This window comes from Schistocerca cancellata, chromosome 6 (genome assembly GCF_023864275.1).
Source record: "Schistocerca cancellata isolate TAMUIC-IGC-003103 chromosome 6, iqSchCanc2.1, whole genome shotgun sequence".
Taxonomy (NCBI): domain Eukaryota; kingdom Metazoa; phylum Arthropoda; class Insecta; order Orthoptera; family Acrididae; genus Schistocerca; species Schistocerca cancellata.
In genome coordinates, this window is record NC_064631.1 from 326,652,088 (window position 1) to 326,673,459 (window position 21,372).

At 44.4% G+C, this 21,372-nt stretch overlaps 1 pseudogene; it reads left to right on the top strand.

Moving 5' to 3' along the window:
• Positions 1-344: 344 nt before the first annotated feature.
• Positions 345-462, top strand: LOC126089786 (5S ribosomal RNA; annotated as a pseudogene).
• The last annotated feature ends 20,910 nt before the right edge of the window (positions 463-21,372 follow it).

Consider the following 21,372-nt stretch of genomic DNA (forward strand, 5'->3'; position numbering starts at 1 on the left):
TTAGGGACTGATGACCTTACAGTTAAGTCCCATAAGATTTCACACACATTTGAACATTTGAACCCAATGTGCGAGCTGTAACTGCTATGGGCATGTTAGATTAGCATATGTTTAGCTAAGAGAGACAGAGTAGCTGAAATTGGTCAGTAGTGTGGAATAAAACATTTCGTCCACAACATGTATTTCGACACTTGTGTATTATCTTATCTAGGTCTCACCTTATTTCTTAATTAGCGTTGTTTACGTCTTCAATTTACAGAATGTCAATCTTTCGCAAGTTATGGATTAGCAGCATTTAGAGTTTTATCATGACAATATATTTTTCAAGTGTAAAGTGTGGGATAGCCAACGGCCTTGCCACAGTGGTAACACCGATTCCCGTCAGATCACCGAAGTTAAGCGCTGTCGGGCTAGGCTAGCGCTTGGATGGGTGACCATCCGTTCTGCCAAGCGCTGTTGGCAAGCGGGGTGCACTCAGCCCTTGTGAGGCAAACTGAGGAACTACTTGACTGAGAAGTAGCGGCTCCTGTGAGAGCAGTGTGCTGACCACATGCCCCTCCATATCCACATCGAGTGACATTTGTGGGCTGAAGATGACACGGCGGCCGGTCGCTACCGTTAGGCCTTCCAAGTCCTGTTCGGACGGAGTCCAGATCAAAGTGTGAGGTTTTTTGTGAACAGTTTCTTTATACCGTTATCACTTCACTTCTTTTTTCAGTAAAACACTAAAAAAGAAAGAAAACACTTTAGTTGTTTCGCTGCTATTGATGCTCTACGACATTGACTGACATCCTATAGAAATGCTAATATTTCCAAGGGGCAGCAGATGAACTTCAACTTGAAACTACACAGGGTCACACACATAAACTTCGGAACTTATCAGTGCGCTCGCGATAAGCTTCTAACAGAGACAGACACATTTAATAATAAAGAACAGAATTTTACCAGTGACCAGACCGCGGCTGAAGCTGTTCTGGAACTATCAGTTTTATTTCGAGCTTCCTTATATTTAACTTGTAGTTCAACAATAGAAATTGCGAGAAAGAGATCACCGGTGGAACTGTGGTAGAATATGAAACCTCTGTCTGCAAAAGAGGTGGTCAGTTCCCACAGCATCTAATACGTGGCTTCTTCTTCTATTGCGGTTGACTGACATCGGTCCTATTTTGTAGGTTAGGAAGGTCATTTATGTGCAATATCTCGGGGAACATAAAAACCTGGAGCGCAACCACCACTGTTCTTATTCGCTCATTCCCTCCTCTATTCACCTGTCCATATCTTCCAGCAAATCATCATGCCGTTCGCACACAGACGTCAGCGGTTTTAACTGGCGTACATCACCATGTCACGTCTCGACTGAACACAGACAGCGCGAGGCGATTGGTAAGAAGCCAAAGCAGCCAACTCCTTTGCCACTTCGATTACGATCTAATGGATTCATTACCTTCTCTCTAGCATCTAGTAAACTACTCATCCACTGCCATTCAAGCCCAGTGATAGTGCAGTTTCGGGCTAATCATTTGTATATTTACATGTAGGTAAGTTTACTTCATTTCTTTGATCAGGTTTCCATTGAGGAACCAGGCGTTACTTTGTATTGATTTAAAGTCAGCGAAAGGTTTCTATCGGCTTATGTCAGTCACCCTATTTTTATAATGTATATAATAACCCTATTTTCAAAATATAGTAACCCTATTTCCAACATGTATATAATACCCTTGTTAATCTTTAATATGTTTTTAATTTCGAGTTGTAACCCTATTCACCACCCTCAGTCCGCTAATTATTCAGGAGCCCCTTACAAGTAGATAAGAAGCCAATGCTGTCCACGGTCGTCAGTGAGCAGGAAGTTACCTGTTCTGTAGACCAGACCAGACACTGTAGAAACGCTGTCTGGGGGTGGATATTGACCTCAGAAGACTGATAAACATCAAGAGTGATATGGAAACTTTGATATATCTCCCGACTTAGAGACTAGATTTTTAGACTTGTGTATCGATATCAATGATACACGTGCGCCATTTGAGATTAACTTGCGCCTCGCGGTTTGAGGCGCCATGTCGCGGATTGCGCGGCCCCTCCCGCCGGACGTTCGACTCCTCCCCCGGGCATGGGTGTGTGTGTTGTTCTTAGCGTAAGTTAAAGTAGTGTGTAAGTCTAGGGACCGATGACCTCAGCAGTTTGGTCCCTGAAGAATTCACATACATTTGAACATTTTCGAACAGATTAACTTGCGGCTTGAACGAAGTAAGCTACAGTAGCGCATTGCAGCACAGGCGCAGAGACCACAATGTGCTATGTCAGCCTCAATAGTGTGATACCTGTTCTAGTTCATCTCTGCAACTAACTCAGACACTTCATCTACCTCAGGAAAGAACCTTGAAATCAATGATCACTACAAAGCCAACAGATATACGTAGATGAGGCGTCTTTTCCAATACTCACATATTACACGTCTTAACACTGTCTACACATTGTGAAAATCTGAAATAACCGCATGAAACTGAATTCCCAGTGTAAAGTAAAACACAGAAAATGAATCTCAACATTCATACAACAGAAGCTTTTCGCTTTACGTAACTAGCACTTTTCAGCAAGGAATTCAGATGTGCAACTTGCCGACGTAAATAAAATACAATTCCTTTTCCTCGTTTAACTAAAATCTTAAAGGTTTACTGCCTGATAGTTGTTTTTAAAATGTATTTTTTTGCGTATTAGCTGAAGTAAATGCAAGAATAAAAGATATAACAAATCATGCAACATTTTTGCGAATGAAAGTTGTTTATAAGGGCAATCGAACAGTTTCCATTCGGAGGCCGTACAGTCCAGGATCGGTATGCCAATCAGGCAAAAATCGCACTGACGCACTAGATTGAAGAATCCCGTTTGGCAAAACACCGTATCCTGCAACGTTAAGAAATCCGTAACAGCCAGCTGCGCATCTTTGTTTGATTGGAATCGTTGGACCTTGAAGGTGTTTTTTTAATAGAGCGAAGGCGTGATAATCGCATGGGGAGAAATCAGGACGGCAAGACGGGTGTGTCTCCCACTTGAGTTGGCGTAACTTCTGCTTTACGACAACTGCGATATGGGGACTCCATTCCACAATGGTGGTGTTCCATAGACATGCTACCCCATACACATTTTTCATTCTCCAATAGCTGTCTACCGGTGTTTGCCTTCGCCGGCCGCGGTGGCCGAGCGGTTCTAGGGGCTTCAGTCTGGAACCGCACGACTGCTGCCGTTGCAGGTTCGAATCCTGCCTCGGGCATGGATGTGTGTGATGTCCTTAGGTTAGTTAGGTTTAAGTAGTTCTAAGTTCTAGGGGACTGGTGACCTCCGATGTTAAGTCCCATAGTGCTCACAGCCATTTGAACCATTTTTTTGTTTGCCTTCCGGTGGCCAAGAAAATATCAGCAAGTGGGTCCCGGTTGGGCGCTTTCGGTAATAACGTTGCTTACGCAACGCTTCCGCATTTACCGCACACGCGTCGGTAAGACAAGAGTGCTACACTGATCCGTTGTCTACATGTCGGTGCTTGTATACCCGCATCGGGGTTGTTCTTCGTTGCCTATATGCTGCAGCAACGCCCTAAAACAGGACGCGCTAGGGAGCCTCGAAATGCAATACTGAAAATTGAAATAAAAATGTTGTTGTATATTGTGGCAGGTAAGAAAACAATTGACTCTCTTATCTTAAAGCCTGATGACTGACTTGCTGTGGTACAACGATCGTAAGAAGACGTTTTTAAAATCGAAAGCTCGAGCCGACACTGCGACTTAACCAAGAGGCGCAACTTTCCGAGAGTGGCGTAAAATTCTGCACAAAAATTTCCATATTCGGTATATTTTTACTCAAAGATCTCTTGTTAGAACTACAAAAGAGTTGTATCACCGAATTTGTCTCATCGAAGTCTACTATTCTGGCGGCAGAAAAATAGCACAATTCCATTAAAGAAAAACAACGTTGATACCTCTATCTCTGTTATTAATAAATTTTCAAGGATGCATTTCTGTTTGTCTCCTGAGCCCCTGGTCATCGTTCATTTAGTGAGAACAAATTATAAATGCCTTTAACGGATCAAAAGCAGTTTGAGATGAAAATGCTACATGTCTCGCGCTGTACATTTATAAATGAGTATCACTTCCTTAGAAACATTCCACAGCCAGAACTATTTAAGCAGGTTCTCAAAAAAAACAAAAAAAAAAAAATCTGAGAAGCTTACAGACACATAGTTCATACAGATAGTTCCTTTGGGAGCAAGGAAACTCAAAATTTCCGTTGAAATCCAACATTAGTATGCTAATGTGCGTAAGTCTCAATGTAGCAATGCCTTTAATTTGTATACACTAGTTTCTTTCGTTTGTTTTCTAATGTATCCACAAAACGCACATGTATCTTACTAGCATGTGATGAAACGTGCATTTTCAGTTTACATTCATCTCTGCTCAGTGTCGTACGCGATATTTACGCATCCAGCAGGGAGATTCACAAATAATTTAATCATATTACTTTGCTAATATCACGTACCAGTGTATTGTGAGATAACCAATTTTTATTTCTCCAACAAATACATAATTTCACCAATCTGATAAAGAAGCCATAAGTTATGAATGATGAAACGTAACAAATAAAATACAAGTTTTGCTGGGAGGGGATTTCTCGTACGAAAACGTCTTTCCATCTGCTGTCGAATTGTGACACGTCAGCGTGGTACCTGTTGTCTTGCGGATCCTACAGCACATGATCCCCGTTCCCATGCTCCTGTTTCTTTGTTGTTATTATTATTTTTTACCGAACTCAGAGATGATCGAGGACACTGATGCCTTTTCACGGTGTGTAAAACTTTCTCCAAAGCTAGAGCGTAAACGACAAGTTTGTTCGACATGTCAAAGTTATGTGAGGTGTGTCATTTATCAAGTTACGCTGTAAAGAATTCTTGATGTAACTACACTGGAAAACTCGAGTCCATCTGCGTTCGTTGTGCACAGCTGTCGAATTGTGACACGTCAGCGTGGTACCTGTTGTCTTGCGGACCCTACACCACATGATCCCCGTTTCCATGCTCCTGTTTCTTTGTTGTTATTATTATTTTTTACCGAACTCAGAGATGATCGAGGACACTGATGTATTTTCACGGTGTGTAAAACTTTCTCCAAAGCTAGAGCGTAAACGACAAGTTTGTTCGACATGTCAAAGTTAGGTGAGGTGTGCCAGTTATCAAGTTACGCTGTAAAGAATTCTTGATGTAACTACACTGGAAAACTCGAGTCCATCTGCGTTCGTTGTGCACAGCTGTCGAATTGTGACACGTCAGCGTGGTACCTGTTGTCTTGCGGACCCTACACCACATGATCCCCGTTTCCATGCTCCTGTTTCTTTGTTGTTATTATTATTTTTTACCGAACTCAGAGATGATCGAGGACACTGATGCCTTTTCACGGTGTGTAAAACTTTCTCCAAAGCTAGAGCGTAAACGACAAGTTTGTTCGACATGTCAAAGTTATGTGAGGTGTGTCATTTATCAAGTTACGCTGTAAAGAATTCTTGATGTAACTACACTGGAAAACTCGAGTCCATCTGCGTTCGTTGTGCACAGCTGTCGAATTGTGACACGTCAGCGTGGTACCTGTTGTCTTGCGGACCCTACACCACATGATCCCCGTTTCCATGCTCCTGTTTCTTTGTTGTTATTATTATTTTTTACCGAACTCAGAGATGATCGAGGACACTGATGTATTTTCACGGTGTGTAAAACTTTCTCCAAAGCTAGAGCGTAAACGACAAGTTTGTTCGACATGTCAAAGTTAGGTGAGGTGTGCCAGTTATCAAGTTACGCTGTAAAGAATTCTTGATGTAACTACACTGGAAAACTCGAGTAATGACAAAAGAGTTTCCTGTGCGGTACAGCTGAAAAGAGTATACAATACAAAAACGAGAAAAGGAGTATTAGTGCGAAACTCAAAAATCATGTGTACAATTGGAACAGAACCAATAGACTCGATATTTTGGAGAACTTAATTGCCAGAGACTGTGCTCTGGCTGTAACATAAGTGAGAATTACTTCATACGCGTAACACATCCGTTAAGAACATTCGACGAACACTGACCAATCAATAATTTTATTAGCGGTCATTAACGTGTGTTGGATCTCTTATGTTTTGTTTCGCCTAAATTAAAAATAAAATTAAGCTTGCACGTTCGTATCGATTTGTGTAGCTATGAAAACTGGTATAGAAACTGACCTATGAATTCATTTTCTGACTTCTACTGTCTGAATATGTGACATTATCCGAGGCATTAACTGGAACCAAAAAGAGTACTTGCTCCACAATTTGAATGTATCAGATTGACATACAGTTCAAATGGCTCTGAGCACTATGGGACTTAACTTCTGTGGTCATCAGTCCCCTAGAACTTAGAACTACTTAAACCTAACTAACCTAAGGACATCACATACATCCATGCCCGAGGCAGGATTCGAACCTGCGACCGTAGCGGTCGCGCGGTTCCAGACTGTAGCGCCTAGAACCGCTCGGTCACACTGGCCGGCTGTTATACAGTTATCGAGGGAATACTACAAAGGCAATCAAACCCGAAACTGTACTTGATAAACGACGTTTTTAAGAAAAAAAACCTATAAGCTGTGCGCAAATTACTTATAACTGTACCGATGTTCGGGACCGCTCAATTATCAGATTTCGTACATTAATAATAAAAAAAACCAAGTTGGCGTGATTTACATTAATGAGCCAGAACATGGTGACCACCTACCCAATAGCCGGTGCGTTAACTTTGGCATGGATAAGAGCGCCGAAGCGCCGTGGCATGGAAATAATGAGGCTTGGTAGGTCACTGGAGGGAGTTGCCACCACATCTGCACACGCGAATCACCTAATTCCCATAAATTTCGAGAAGGAAGGCGACGAGTTCTGATGCCACGTTCAATCACATCCCACATGTGTGCGACTGGGTTCAGATCTGACGAGTTAGAGGGCCAATACATCAATCAGAACTCGCTACTGTGTTACCCCAACTACTCCATCACATTCCTGGCCTTGTGATATGGCGCATTATGTTGTTGAAAAATGCCACTGTTTCTCGGGAAACACGATCGTCATGAAGGGTTGCACGTGGTTTGCAGCCAGTATGCAGTACTCCATGGCCCTCATGGTGCCTTGCACGAGCTCCACTGGATCCATGGATGACCACGTGAGTGTTCCTCAGAGCATAATGGAGCCACCGCCAGCCTGTCTCCGTCCAGCAGCACGGGTGTTCCCCTGGAAGACGACAGATTCGCGCTCTCCCTTCGGCATGACAAAGAAGGTATCGGGAATTATCAGATCCCGCATCGCGCTGCCACTGCGCCATAGTTCAGTGCCGATGGTTTCGTACCCATTTCAGTCGTACTTGTCGTGATGTTAACATGGGTACATGCGTGGATCGTCGGCTGCGATGTTCCATCGTTAGGAGTGTTCGGTTTACTGTGCATTCAGACACACTTGTACTCTGCTCAACATTAAAGTCTGACGTTAGTTCCGCCACAGTTCGCCGCCTGTCGTTTTACCAGACTGGCCAGCCTACGACGTCCGACGTCTGTAATGAGAGGTGGCCGCTCAGTCCCTCGACGTCTGGACGTGATTTCACCCTGGTTTCGCCACATATTGAATATTCTCACCACAGCTCTCGTCGAATATCCGACAAGTCGTGCAGTTTGCAAAATGCTACAGGCCGTGACAATCTGCTTTCAGTCGAACTCGGATAAACCGCGCGCCTTCCCCATTCTATACATAGACGCTCACTGATACTACGAAGCACCGTACGTATATCTGACAAGCAGTCACTCCTCGCCAGGTGACGCTGCGATCGTCTGGACGGCTTTATATCGATTGCAGGTCGATAGTTTTAATGTTTCGACTGATCAGCGTATACTGCCTCGCAATTGGTAGCGTTAGTTTGTCAGAGAAAAAACTTGAAAAATACAGCCTAGTAGATACACTGCAACGTGTTAATACGAGTATGACGCATTGGAACCTATAGGCTCTGCTAGCTTCAGCAGAGAAGTAAATGTACGAAACAGAGCGTTCTGGTGGTCCGCGATGTTCGTTGCTTAAGTTCCTATCACCAGCTGGTAAACAAGCACCCGGTCTTGCCATAGGAGTACGACAGACAGCGTCTTTAACGTGTTATTTATCGAACACATGGTAGCTGCGGAACGCCATGTATTCGAAATGTTTGTGAAATTTTATTACGCTGCAGCACGTATACAGTTATTGTTTGTGATTGAGTGAATTGATTCTATTTAAAACAGACGGTGGTTGTTGTACAGCAAGCAACCACAACAGCAACACGTTTAGTAAATCACTCGACATCCCCGAAGGTCAATTCAGAGGACGTCGCGAGGTTAATTGACGCGTAATAAAGCCAACTGGTGACTCAGCAGTGGAGTTTCGCGCTCCCTACACGTGTGTCGTACGGTAGGAAGAGCGTGCTTGTTCACTGAATCACTTTTCTGTTTCTCAAAGTTGTGGCAAGGAAGCTAGAACAGCATATTACTGCTATAGAAATCTAATTTTTCATTCAGTACAGATAATATTTACTCTGGATTTTTCATGTGGATTCGTGGTAAGCATAGATAAACCAACAGATGTTCATCAGTTTCTCGTGAAGAACAAAGTTTGCGAGCATCTTCTGATTTCTCGCTTGGCTCGTTGCTAACCGTCTTGCACACAATGAATTCATGAACTTCAAAAGTTTTTGGAGCGAAGAAGGAATATTTAGGTTTAACGCTTCCTTGACGAAGAGGTCATACGAGACGGAACATAACTGAACACAGTACAAGTACAGAGAAGAAGATAATGCGGACTCTTTTCAGAAGAATTGTACTGGCATTCACCTTTATGGACGCAGGGAAACCATGGAACACCTAAATGTGAATAGTCGGACGGTGAAATAACCACCTATCATCTCAAATGTCCTGGTAGCTGAGTGGTTCTGTAGCAAAAAACTGAGAGAATGGATCAACATAGAACCTAAACGAGTGTCCTCGGACGTCTGCCCCGAACAAATTCAACGAACAATATGGATCAAAACGAGATTTTTAAAAAAGTGGTCAGCGCGACAGAATGTAAATCCTAAGGGCCCGGGTTCGATTCCCGTCTGTGTCGGAGATTTTCTCCACTCAGGGACTGGGTGTCGTGTTGTTCTAATCATCATTATTTCATCCCCAACGACGCGCAGGTCGCCGAAATGGCGTCAACTCGAAAGACCTGCACCCGGCGAACGGTCTACCCGACGAGAGGCCCTAGCCACACGACATCTAAAATGTGTCAGAGGCCTTAACCACTGCCTTATTAGATTCATATGGAATTTGACACCACTAACCATCATTACTGTCTATTTAATAACCCAGAAGACAAGTATTTCAATTCATCTGCCTGGCTAATTCAAAAACTGAGAACTTTTAACGCGTACCTGCTTCGTGACAGGCGTGTATTCGTTGTCTGTGTTAATCAAGTTGTAGACGCTTGCTTACTTCAGATCGTACCGGAATTGTTCAAATGATGTTTCAACTGTGGCAACATACGACATGTGTGAGAAAAGTAATGAAACTGATTTTTTATCTGCCAAAGTTTTTATTTTTTCAAACAACAAACAGATATAGACCGACGGAGTCGTTATTTCCACTCTTGGTAGTAGCGTTGTAGAGCTTTATGCAGGGAGCGTCTTTAACATGTCAGTCACATTCTCTTGAATTATCTGAGCCCCAAAGTGACGTCCTTGTAATACAGTTTTCAATTTTGGGAAAGGAAAGTCACAATGACTCAGAGTAGGTGACTAGAGGGACTCTGGAACAAAAGTAATGCCTTTTGAAGTAAAAAATTTCGTGATGGAAGTGGCTATGTGAGAAGGGGCATTGCCATGATGCAGTATCCACTTGTGTGCAATATCCGGTCTCACTTGATTCACCTTTTTCCTAAGCTTTTCAATGATATCTTTGCAAAAAACTTGGTTGACAGTTTGTCCTTATTGTTAAAGGTCAGTCTGATGTCACAAGAGCACGCGCACATCCGACGTTTTCGTCAGTTTTTGAAGTTGAAGGTGTCCATGAGCTAGATTCATCTTCAACATGTTCTCGGCCTTCCAAAAATGATTTGTGCCAACGAAAAACTTGATAATGAATGTTCCCCATAGAATTTTTTCAGCTTTTCAAAGGTCGCACTTGTGGATTCTGCAAATTTAACACAAAGTTTGATGGCATAACATTTCGTAACATACAATGAAAACACAACTTTGCTGACAGTGCTTTCAAGAATCACGTGATACCTGTACGGAGCTGAAACTCAGACTGAGAAACTGGATGGAATGAACACACCGACCTATACAAGTAGAACAACGAAGCTTTTCTAGATCACTCGCAGTATTGTCAGTGTCATTATTTTTCCCCCACATACCTCGTTGGCGGTAATCCGTCTGCCCCCTCCCCCGCCTCCAGGAGATTCACCACACTTTGGTGAGTTCGTGCTTGGCTACCATGGGGCCCCAGCCTTTTCAGCATTTCTGTTCCATACTGCATGTCTATCCTGCTATTCTTTTTCCCCTCCCTTGGGGAACATGTTTGGGATATTTTCAGTAGCCTGGCGTCAGAACAATTCCACTGGTTTTTTTTCTTTTTTCTTTCTTCATTCTCCATCTCCTATCCTTCCCCTACTGCACGGTTGAGGTTCGTTTCTTCTTCCTTCTTCCTTCCTGTGTGCTCCTGAATGCCGGCCCACGCTTCTGACGCGTAAAAGTCGACTGGATAACGCGTAATTCCCAGCCCCTGGTCGACAGGTAGGGTTCGCACGTAACTCGTGGTACAGGCCAGTCCCAGGCAGCGGTGATGGTCTGTGCTGTTACCTTCCCAAATTGTCGATTGGTGCCTGTCAGGAGATCAGGAGGTGTGACCTGAGGTGTGAACGATCACCTAAGGCGGGTGATCCCCCTGTGAGGGGGGGGGGGGGGGGGATCGGAGACGCTGGCAACCATGTGGGGGAGTTTCTGGCAATGAGCCAATCACCAACTCTGTTTATGTCTACTAAACGCAAACGGAATGAGACTAAAGATTCCAAGACTCTTCAAGCTGCACGTCAGTTTCTTGTTGTATCACGTACTGGAGGAGGTCAGTTTCTTGTTGTATCACGTACTGGAGGAGGTCAGTTCTTTGCTACAGTTAATCCATTAATAGTTCAGGAACGTGTTGATGGAATTGCCAGCCCTGTGAAATCCTGCTCTCGTTTACGCAATGGCGCTTTGCTTGTAGAGACTAATTGCTAGCATTTTCTCCTCCATGGTAATCCTGTTTATGCTTTGGCCCATCACACACTGTATTCTTCATGTGGTGCTATTCACACTATGATGCTCGATGGTTTGATTGAGGGAGAAATCCAAACTTACCTCTCTGTTTAGGGCGTCGCTGCAGTTCTTCGCGTGATGAAAAAGGTTGATGCATCCTTCGTGCCTACACACTTTCATTTTCTCATGCTTATAAATTAGTGCTTCCATCAAAGATCAAAGCCAACTATGAAGTCATTGCAGTCCAACTATACATTCCGAACCTGATGCGCTGCTATCAATGTTAACATTACAACCACATTCGAATATCGTGTCGAAACCCGGCCAAAAGCGTCACTTCTGGTAGGGATACTCACGAGGGAGATTGTCCACTTCCTTCTGCCTGCTGTATCAATTGCAATGGAGACCATGCAACGTCATCCCGAGAATGTCTAGTGTATCTTGATGAGCGGGCCGTCCAGGAGATCTCTGTGAAGGAAAAAGTGCCTTACCCTGTCGCTCGCGAGTTGGCTAGTTGGAAGGCCTGCCTTTTATTATCTGGCACGTACAGCGCCGTACTCGGTACACGTCGCTCCATGAAGGACACGGCCACACAGACTTGCGAACTCAAAGTCAGCACCACAGGTGTAAACTCGCACAGTGTGACAGTAGCATCCCCGTCTCCTCCTCCTCCAGATGTGCAACATGCCCACCAAATTTTCGTCTGTAGCGGCTAGATCGCCTGCTACACAACTGGCAGGCCGGAAAGAACACAAGGAATACTCATGGAGACAATCTTCCAGCCTCTGCGCCCTGTAGCAGTAAGTCTTGAAGACTGCCACTCGGCAGCCGCCGATGTCACAACCCTTCATTTTTTTCTCTGCTCCGCTTTCCCCATCATGGCTCTCTGGAACGTTTGCGGTGTTCGATCCAACAACGAGGAATTACAGCTGCCCCCCCCCCCCCCCCCCCCCCGAGGGGAGTCTCGCTGCTCATCCGGGATGACGGTCATAGCCCAATCAGCTCACTAAACACTCGGTTACAAAGTGTTGCAGTCTACATTTCCCTTCCTCGTTTCACTTTTTCTGTTTGTACCGTCTACATCCCCCCGTCATTCAGTGTCACAAGAGCGGACTTCCTCCAGCTTGGTGGGAAACTCCTCACCCCTTTTTCCTGCTTGATGTCTTTAGTGCATACCATCCCCTTTGGGGCTCACTGCAAAGCTGTCCAAGAGGTGCCCTCGTGGGTGACCTTCTCAATCAACTCAACCTCATCTGCGTTAACACTGGAGCACCCACATTCATTCCAGACTCCACATACACCTATTTTCATTTGGACCTCTCGTTCTTCACTGCTCAGCTTGCCTATCATCTCGAACTGTCCAATCTCTCTGACACGTACTCGAGTAATCATTACGTGTGTGCTATCTGTTTGCTGACTCCTACCCCACGTACATGTAAACCAAATTGGCAGCTTTCAAAGACGATCTTTGACGAAAAAATTTCCCCATTTGTGATGACCAGGTAGAATAACTTGCAAACGTTATTCTTACCGCCCCAGAACGTTCCATTCTCCGCGCTTCTTTACCGCGCCGTGTCACGGTCCCTGAGGCGTGCCGCGATGCAAATCGCACTCTGAGACGTGCTCTCTGCGTTTTTCTCCATAATCTTACGATGGATAACGGCATTCGTTCTAAACAGTTGCGTGCGCAGTGTCGTCATATCTCTGGATAGCAAAAAAGCTAGCTGGATTTCATTTACTTGTTCTTTTATCAGTTCCACCCCCTCTTCCGTCGTGTGGGCTAACCGCCAACAACTCTCTGGGACTTAGGTCCATTCCCCAATTTCCGGCCTGACCATAGCACATGATGTCATTGTAGTCCCCGTTGCTATCTCCAACAACTTAGGCCTCTGTTCTGCAGACATTTAGAGCTCCACCCACTATCATCCCGCCTTCCTCCATCAGAAACCAGTGAAGAAAGCTCAGGTGATACTCTTCTCCTCTCAGAATCATGAATGCTACAGTGCTGCCTTTACTATTTGGGAGCTAGATCATGCTCTCATTTCATCCCCATCTTCCGCCCCAGAGCCGGACGATGTTCAAGTTCAGATGTCGTAGCACTTTCTCTTGCGGGAAAGCACTTTCTCATTCATACATACAATCGCATCTGGGCAGATGGCACATTTCCCAGAGGATGGCATGAAGCCACTGTCGTACCCATAGCTAAGCCTGGTAAGGACAAACATCTTCCTTCTAGTTATCATCCCATTTCTCTCACTAGCCATGTTTGCAAGGTGATGAAACGTATGATTTACGCCCAGCTGGTATGGTGGCTAGAGTCACGCAATTTACTAACCACCGTGCAATACAGATTTCAGGGGCACCGTTCTGCGGCTGATCATCTCGTCAGTTTTATCAAACCATATCATGAACGGTTTTCTGCGGAAATGTCAGACTGTGGCCGTGTTTTTTGTTCTGGAGAAAGCCTACAACTCCTGCTGCAAGAGTGGTATCCTCTGTACTCTTTACATGTGGGGCCTCCAAAGCCGCCTGCCCTGTTTCCTTCAGGAATTTTCATAAGACGGACTTTTCAAGGCATGTGTGGGTTCTGCCTTATCTGACACCTTTATTCAGGACAACGGGATGTGTCAGGGGAGCGTCCTGAGCGTTATCCTCTTTGCTATCGCCATTAACCCTATTATGGTCTGTTTGCCGACAGGCATCTCCTGCTCACTTTTTTATTAATGATTTTGCAATCCATTGTAGTTCCCCACAGACTTGTCTCCTTGGGGGCGTCTTCAGCGATGTCTCGATCATCTTTGCTCGTGGAGCATCGACTATAACTTTCGCTTTTCCACTGACAAAACCGTTTGTATGAATTTCTGGTGGCGCAATGGTCGTCTCTTTCACCGTCTTTACATCTTGGGCCTGTTTGTCTTCCGTTTGCTGAAACTACGTAATTCCTGGGGCTCATGCTTGATAAGAAACTTTTTGGTCTTCCCACGTCTTTTACTTGGCTGCCCACTGTAACCCGATCCCTCAGTTTTCTACATCTCCTCACCGGTGATTCCTGGGCAGTGGATCGGACCACCCTCCTCCATTTGTACCAATCACTTGTCCGTTCGAAACTAGACTATGGGTGTTTCGTTTATACATCCGTTTGGCCACTGGCGCCTTTTACACTAGCCCGGTTGAGAATCTATGCAAAGCTACCAAACTACCGCTGTTATATTGACATACTGCTCTTCTGAGCAGATACGCAAGCCGTTTGTCTGCCATGCCCAGCCACACATACTATGCCTCCTTCCACGATGACTCCTTTGACCGCTAGTATGGGGCGTGTCCTCTTCTGTTACCTCCTAGAGATCGCTTTCGGCTGTTGCTCCGGCAGCTTAATTTCACGCTCCGGCAACTTTCCCAGTGAGTGTTAACCCTTCACCACCTTGGCTCGTACAACGGCCCTTGTTCACTTCATTCGCTTCCTAAGGACACTATTCCAGATCGTACCTATCGTTGCAAATTTCTTGACCTTTGCATGAAAATTAGCGATAGTACGTTTGTGTACACTGTTGGTTCTCGGACTGACCATGGTGTCGGGTGTGTCTTCGTCATTGGCACCGATCATTTTTGATATCGGCTTCCATATCACTGCTCAATATTTACAGCAGAGCTCTTTGCTCCGTATCAGGCTGCCCAGTACATCCAGCGACAAGCGCTTTTCAATTGTGTCACATGCATTAATTCTCTCAGTGCCCCTCAGAGCCTGTGTGTGCTGTACACAGTCCATCCCTTAGGGCAACGGGTCCAAGAAATCTTCCACATGCTCAGCCTTGCGAGAGCCACTGTGATGTTTGTGTAGGTCCCTGGTCACGTCGGTCTGACGGGAAACAAGGCTGCTGACGCTGCTGCCAAGGCTGCAGTCGTCCTACATACGCCTGTTAGTTCTTTCATTCTTTCTGATGATCTCCGTGTTGCCGTGTGTCAGCAGGTGGTCTTACTTTGACATCACCACTGGTCTTCCCTTCATGGAAAGAAGCTGCGGGGAATTAAATCTCTCCCAGCTACTTGGCCGACCTCATCTCGGCCATCTCGCAGCTAGGACATCATTTTAAACTAGGGTGCGTATTGGGCACTGTCTTTTTAGCCATCGCTATTTGTCAAGTAGTGATCAGCCACCACTTTACGCTCATTGTCATCAACCTTTTACGGTTCGCCATTTCCTGATAGAATGCCCTTTTTTAACAAGCTACGTTCTGCTGTATGTTTGCCGTCTGAGTCATTGGCTGTTTTAGAGAACGACGCGCGGTTTGTTGGCCACGTTTTCCTTTTTATCCGTATTAGCAATATGGCGAAGGACATCTAATAATTTGTTCAGAACCTCCATTGTCTTTAAAGTTTATCTTGTGGACATTTCTCCAAGAGGAAATCTTTGTCTTTATTTTTACTGTCTTTCCTTCTGTCGAGCGGGCTTCTCGTGTAGTTGCTTTTAACTCCTTTTTCGTCTTAGTGGTCTAAGGTTCTGACATGGGCGCGTATAGCTTTAGCTGTTTTAGAGCCCCAAAACAAAACAAAACAATCCATCTGGTAGTGAGCTACGAAGAGTTAGTCTGTGTTTGCATTCGGTAATAGTTAGCCTCCAAGACATTTGTCGTGCCTCTGCAGCCTGTGGCGAAGATTTTATAAAATCACCATTGTTATGTGATGATCCTTAATGAGTACTTCGGACAAAAAATCAGTAACCCTCAAGAGGCACCACACTAATTCCAAGTAACACCGCTTCTAGCCTCGATAATGATCTCAGCTCAGCAGAGTCCACTAATTTCTTCAGATCTGCCGTATCAAGGAGAGGTAACTCAGTGATGATTATTATACCTGGCACCGCCAACAAATTACGAGAATGTTGCTTCCTACGTTTCATCTGCTGTTCCATATTGTCTTACACATTATCTAAGGGATTGAGATTGGATGATGTAGCGGCCATTTGAGGTGCGATAGTGTGTTTGTCAAAGCTAAGACATATGCCTGCTGCTCTGTAAAAATGGCTGTTACTATGGAAGTCGGATGCATCCACAACATGCTCATCATGAAAATGTAGACACAAGGACAAAAATTTGTCACCAAGAATGTTAAAAATGAAATCATCCTGAATCACTCAACGTCCCAGCCATGTCAGTTGGTTTAAAGGCCACGAATTTTCTGCTGAGCACTCCTCGGCCACTGTCAAGCGGTGACATCACCACTTGAAAATAGCTAAGGAGTAGTCGGCCGAAAACCAGTGTATCTTAAACCATTTCACGCGGCTGGAAGCTAGAGAAATTTTATCAGTGCATTTTGCCGTGAAACCATGCATTCTTATATTCTGAAAACCATAACAGAATCACCCCCGGCCCTAACTACAATCATCATCCACTTGTCCAAAAGAACAGACACCACATATAAAACTAAAGTGAGGACAACCAATTTATCACATCAGTGCGGATACAAAATATGCTCGAACTCATACGGGAATCGGCCAAATGCCGCGAGTAATGAGGATAATGGGCAAGGGTCACAACATTAGTAGTGAGTGGATAAGTCGAGAATTTGTCTTACAGGAGGCGTGCTAGGGTAGTCTATGTAGATGAGACGACCATCATCTTAGTAAGCAGGGGACCAAGTTCGATTCCTGGTCTGGCACAAATATTCAACTTGCCCCATTTATTCATTTGTTTCTTGACTGGCATAGATTGTAGATACATCTTGGGCAGTACGCTGCTATACACAAAGAAATCTGACAACTTCCTTTACGGTGTGGTCATGGTCCAAACGTAATGGCTTCTTTCTATTCTGGCCGACGTGCGGGATGCAGTGTCACTTGACGCCTGCTGCCAGATCTGCAGCACCCTAGACAACGAATGTGCTTCTTTAATGGGGTGAGCTTATTTAGTAGTGGACGAACCGATTCGCGTAATGAAGAGTCGGCGCCACACTTCGTCACCGTGATGCAGTAAAATAAATAATTAAACAGAAGCGATGCTTCGTCATTAGAAAAACCTGCCATCACTACTTAAAAGTGTCACGTCTAGAAGTATATGAAATTTTCCTGATCATCATCAGTTCAGCAGGACCTGTACATCATGCACACCGCAGATACTAAAAATGAAAGCTACACTAATATGCGCAATATCCTACAACATTATGGCAACTCATTCCGCGACGAAAACGACATGAGAGAAGAGACACGCCCTTTCTGCAGTACTTCAAGTTAACGACAATTCAAGGTGTGGCGTCAACAATAGTCGTCATATAACAGATGATGATTCCAACAAACTGCCGCATACCGAACTGTGATGGCTTCATTACTGTGGCCAGCTAAAGGCTAAGATTCATACCCCATAGCGCAGCTATAAACTTTGCTGCCCGCTGTGTTTTATTGGGATATGAAGAACAGCCGCAGGGGCAAGCTCTCACATGGCAGTGTTTCGCATTCCGTAGACAGTGCAGCACGATGAATTCGACCGGATACGTTTTCTCACTTTCTGTAACGCACATTCGAACAATTACTTCGTATTCTGAAGATGAAGTTGTGGCTCCCTGTTCAAAGCTTTTTGTATTTTTGCGAACTCCAGGATTCTGTGATGGACCATGAGCATGTGTACCATTCATCTCATGTACAAATAAATCATAAAATTTTAGACCAATGCTATTGTTACTTGTACAGAATCAATAGTCACCTATTCACAGCGAACTGCAACAATAACTTCTCTTTGCTTCCCACTTTTATTCTAAGCTACGTAGTTCACGGAAATGCTGCTCGAAAACATAGGTGTCCCACTGACAGGCTAAACTCATATGCCTTTTTGAAGGTACGCGTGGGAGGAATCGGTGGTCCATGAAAGAATTGGGACTTGCTCTTACATGACACATTTACGCACCTGGGAACAGTAGTAGTAACCATGCGACGGTTAATACTTGACAATTTACAAGGTTCGACATTGTCAATCGTGGACAGATTTCCCTACAAACGTCTGACGAACTTCAGTAAATTGTCTTGTGTCTTTCATAAAATGACCCGAATGTTGTTGCTGTAACTCACTGTTTGACAGGTGGAACGCATCACAATACGACACCCACCTCATATAGTAGCATTTTGGCCTAAATCATCTACGTACACGTTTCTTAGGAAATGCCTCTGTGCGCTACGAAGTATAGGAGGAAGTTCAATATGATCGTTTTCCCGATGTCACTAGAGACGAATCACATACTTCCACAAGATTTGGGAGGATATCGGCCGCGTCTTTGAGGAACTATCTTGCATTCCCTTCAAGTGATTTAAGGAAGCAAAGGAAAACTCTAATTAGTGGCGGATACAAAGATCTGAACCGATATGCTGTTCAGTGTGAGTCTTTATCACTCTGCCAGCTCGATCAGTGCAAATGAAACATTTCAGACTGCTTGCTTTTCAAGAAATGTGGTGGAGCAATTTTTTGATATGTCTACAATCCGGCAGCCTCAGAGTGCGCTACCTATGAGGTCTGTAAAAAACTTTACGGGAATTTTTTAATTTCACGCGCTGTTTTTGTCCGATTTGTGAGATTTTCTTCGTTGCTGCATTGGTAAACACGCCTGAAAAATACGAGGGCCACTCCAAAAGAAATGCACACTATTTTTTTAAAAATCCATCTTTTATTATACATGTTTGACAGTTTCACAGCAACAATATTTTCACTTATCCACATAATTTCCATTCCTCTCAACTGCCTTACGCCATCTTGGAACCATCGCCTGTATACCCGCACGGTAAAACTCTGGACCAGGCTGTTGGAGGCACTGTTTGTTGGTTGTTTTTGGGGAAGGAGACCAGGCAGCGAGGTCATCAGTCTCATCGGATTAGGGAAGGACGGGGAAGGAAGTCGGCCGTGCCCTTTGAAAGGAACCATCCTGGCATTTGCCTGGAGCGATTTAGGGAAATCACGGGAAACCTAAATGAGGATGGCCGGACGCGGGACTGAACCGTCGTCCTCCCGAATGCGGGAGCCACTGTTTGGCAGCGTGCACAAGGGAGTCATCATCTTCAAACCTTGTTCGACGAAGAGAGTCTTTCAGTTTCCCAAAGAGATGATAGTCACATGGAGCCAGGTCAGGACTGTAAGGCGGGTGTTTCAGTTTGTCCATCCGAGTTTTGTGATCGCTTCCATGGTTTTTTGACTGACATGTGGCCGTGCATTGTCGTGCAACAGCAAAATATCCTGTTTTTGCCGATGTGGTCGAACATGACTCAGTCGAACTTGCAAGTTTCTTCAGTGTCGTCTCATATGCATCAGAATTTATGGTGGTTCCACTTGGCAAGATGTCCACGAGCAAGAGTCCTTCGGAATCGAAAAACACCGACGCCATAACTTTTCCAGCAGAAGGTGTGGTTTTGAATTTTTTTTTTCCTTGGGTGAATTTGCGTGATGCCACTCCATCGATTGCCTCTTCGTCTCTGGTGAAAAATGATGGAGCCATGTTTGATCACCTGTCACAATTCCTCCAAGAAATTCATCTCCACCATTCTCGTAATGTTCCAAAAGTTCGCTGCATACCGTTTATCTTGATTCTTTGTGAGCCACTGTCAACATCCTGGGAACACACCTGACACAAACCTTTTTTAACGCCAACACTTTCAGTATTCTGCAAACACTTCCTCCCCTATCCCAACGTAGCATGACAATTCGTTCACTGTGTTACGTCTGCCAGCAGTTACCAATTCGTTAACTCTCTGCACATTGTATGGAGTGTGTGCAGTACGAGGCCTGCCGCTGCGAGGACAATCCTCAATATTGCCGTGCCCGCTTTCATCATGTAACCTGCTTGCCCACCGACTAACTGTACTGCGATCGACAGCAACATCTCCATACACCTTTTACAACCTCTTGTGGGTGTTTCCCACTGTCTCGTTTTCACAGCACAGGAATACTATGACAGCATGTTGAAGCAAGTGTAGCAGCCATCTTGAAGACATGCTGTGACGGCGCCACTCACGGGAACAGGTTAACTAAGTTTGAAAACAAGCGGGAGGGATGTATCTAGACACTATAAAACTTTCATACATGCAGAATGAAAACTGTATTTTTATAAAAATAGTGTGCATTTCTTTTGGAGTGACCCTCGTATCTGTATATTGTTGCCATATCTACTAGTTACTCTATGAACTGTTAAAATTTGTTATATTCGTTTCGTCATTGTCGGCGGTTTTTTTTTGTATGCTAATGGATTGGACACTCAGTTTTAAATTTTGCTGTAAGAACTGAATAAAGTGCAGTAACAATTTAGAAATGTTAACTATTGAATTTGGAGATTTTGTTATCAGTAAAAGAGGGGTTGATGTGAGCTGAAGGCCACGAGGAACCTGAAAATGTCGAGCGCCCTGGATGTTCTAGCACAGCAGCCAATGAAATTGTGGGAAAAGTGAAATGACTATGAACGATCACTTTATCACAATCAGAGAAGTCACTTGTGATGTTGGTATATTAATTAGCTCATGATATTAAAACTTTTCACGTGCTTTCGATATGAAACGCTGGAAGGCCGAATCTCTTCCAACATTTTTGGCTTTCGAAAAAAATAGCGGCGAGTTCAGATTGTTCAGGAGTCGCTAGATGAAATCAACAACGATGCAGAGCTACTGGAATATGTCTTAACCGGGAATGAAACGCGTGATTACAGATATTAAGTGAAACTAAGCCATTGGATTTATTCTGGATCACCAACACGAAAAACGCCTGCCAAGTGCGGCCAAATGTGAGAGGTAGGTTCACTCTCCACTTTTAACATTTTAATGCACCACGAGTTCGTGTTGCAAGATCGAAGGATCAGCAGCAACTGTCATTTGCAAGTTCAACACCATTTGCGTGAAGGAATCCGAAAAACATCGGCCCATACTTGTGCTGAAACAATTTATGGCAATCGCCCCACTGTAAAGCAAGTACTCACACTTGATTGCTTGAGAGTGAATTTTCGGCCAAACACAAGTCTGTATGGATGACCCGGCGTCCACATACTCCAGACATGACACCATGTGACTTTGTTATGTTCTCA